Genomic DNA, 2926 nt, shown 5'->3' with positions numbered 1-2926 from the left:
TTTCTTTTCAAAAATCAAATAAGCAAAAAACAATTTTAAAAGCTCCCCCAAACACCCCCCTAAGTATAAAGTACAAATCGTTTGTAAGGACAAAACGGCTAGAATTACCTTTTCAAACAATGAAATGATCACGTTACAATGAGAGAAATCTGGTATTATATTGCCTCTCTTATTTCAACATAAGGTATTAAAATATTTACGCCAACTATGTGTGGCATATTTGGCAAGTGCAACAATTAATAACCCTGATGAAAAGTGTATAGAATACATCTAGTGGTACGAGATTATTCAGATTTTTTTTGGATAAATTGCCTGGATAACCACCGACTCGACAAGTCGAAATTCGTACTGACGTAATATTAGGAGAGGCTCCCATCACTAAGGCACCTTACCAACTTGCTCCTTCTGAAATGCAAGAATTATCCAATCAGTTGCAAGAATTATTGGATAGGGGTTTTATACGTCCTAGCTATTTACCGTAGGGAGCACCGGCTTTGTTTGTGAAAAAGAATGATGAAAGTAGTCGAATGAGTATTGATTATCAGGTATTGAACAAAGTGACTATTAAGAATAGGTATCCATTTCCTCCAATTGACGACTTGTTTGACCAAGCGGAATACTTTTCTAAAATTAATGTTCGGTTCCGGTTATCACCAAGTAAAAATTTAGGAGGAAGATATTTCAAAATAGCCTTTCGAACACGGTATGGTTATTAGGAATTCGTAGTTATGCCTTTCGAGTTAACGAACGCACCGGCAATTTTTTTGGATCTTATGAACCAAGTTTGCAAACCCTACCTTAATAAATTCGTAATAGTATTCTGTAGGAACGTGTTCGTGTCATTAACAAGACGTAGATCGATATTTAGAATCAACATGAAGGTGTGGAATCCCTAAACGTGATAAAAAAATAACAATGTTTCTCATTATATTCTCTTTATTTCTCATATATCTCAATTAATAGAAGTGAAGTACAACAAGATATTACAAAATTTAGTACAAGTACTTTCTCGACCAAAAAGTTAATTATCGTATAATCCTAGAATCCTATTTACAATCTTGATAACCAACATATACGGCGTATATCATATATGCCGTATAAGAACATATCCGCTGTATATCATGACTTATACGTTCTAACACATTAAAATACATTCCTAATCACTACTATCCTACTTCACGACCTACAAGACCTAAGCGATAGACATTTTATGCTATAACAATCTCCCCCTTAGATATTGCTTAGCCTTGGTGTTTAAGAAATAGACATTCATGCTCCAACAAACCCCCCTTGGATATTTATTAGACTAGGTTTTCCAAAACTTCAATCAATAAGTCATCTTCAATAATCCCCTCCCCCCCAATTCTTGATAGTCTAAAAGACTCATCCTCAAGCTTCTCATGTCATGATGAGACCTATTACTCATGATAATTGTAAGTTAAAAATCTTAACTATCAATGTAAGCATACTCAAATACTTGTAATGTTTTTTCAACCGTTTGACAGTTAATCACCATAGAAATCAACAAAAAAACTGTTTTATCAAGTCCAAATTAATGATCGTGAATAAACAATGACATTTAAGTATGTTAACAATTGATTTTATAAAACCCAGTATTCCCACATCAATAGTCGAAAATGAAATGGAAATGTAAAATCTTTTTGCTTGAATAAAAAGCAGTAAAAGAAATGTAAAGCTATGAACTACAAAACTATTTACAAATTTGTAATCATACACATATTTTTTGTGTTTGAGCGGGGAGTTATGTTAACCAAATTGTCCTTCCATAGTTTTATATTTCAACTTTATTATGACCGGTGTTAAGTCAGTCACTGGTATTGTTGTCCACCTAAACCTTTCAACATTTTTTTCTAAAATTTATGTGATATGATTAATTGGTTCAATTAAGCACGAATGATATGTGGCCCCATCTTTCAGACACAATTTTAATATGTCATACAATGAAGTTTCACATGTATGTCATTTTTCCTTTTTTAAACCGATTAGCTGTTACTCATGCAAAAATAACCAGGCAAAACAACTTACAAGGTTAAATATTTCCCTTAAGAATGGTATTAGTATACGCAGATAAGGTTCCATTTTAACTAAATAAAAAGATAAAATAAGTTGATATTGTATAGGGCCTTAAAATCCAGTTCGATACATGACTTTCACACGTTTTTGCTTATATTATACGCAAGAAAGGTCCTAGGCTTGTACGAAACACCAAGAAAATAAAGTAGAATACTTAGGTCTTAACCTTGCGATCGGCATTACTACACGCAGAGAAGCTCCAAGACTTAAGCAAAAATAAAGAAAAAATTAAGCTGAATTTTTTTGCAAAATAAAAAGAAAAATAGTTGATTTTCTTTGCAAAATGAACACATGAACACACAACAATTTTTTAAACATTCTGATACTTAAAATAGACATTAACTATGATTCAAGATGTTAATTCACTAGTTTCGTCTAGTTTTTATTTTTATATCACATACTTTTTCTTATTTGTTTGTTTAAGGCCTACCAACACACTGATACAGTTAAGCGCTCAGCCTTTTACGCTTATTTTATTACTAAATTTGGCACCAGATAATCAATGTACTATCACATTCCCTTTTTGATTCAAAAACTCATTTTGAGGAGAAATTTTCAATGTTTTTGACATTTTGACATATTTGAATGATTTTGACTTTTTCAATATATTTAATGTTTTTGGATTTTTCTTTAATATTTCCCCCTAAAACCAAAAACCTATATTTACAAAAACAAACTTGACTGTTTGATGCGGTCTACTGACATTTAGGTATTTTATATCAATTATAGTTAATCAAAATGACAACCTCATTAACAAAAATAGCCATTTAGTAGTATAAAATGGACACGAAAAGTAGGCCGTAATGAGCTCCATTCATATTTCCAGTGTATG

The sequence above is a fragment of the Bidens hawaiensis genome, unplaced genomic scaffold (genome assembly GCF_021521415.1).
Source record: "Bidens hawaiensis isolate Kalapana, Puna unplaced genomic scaffold, B.hawaiensis_p1.1 tig00030209_1, whole genome shotgun sequence".
Taxonomy (NCBI): domain Eukaryota; kingdom Viridiplantae; phylum Streptophyta; class Magnoliopsida; order Asterales; family Asteraceae; genus Bidens; species Bidens hawaiensis.
Note: the sequence above shows the minus strand (reverse complement) of the source record.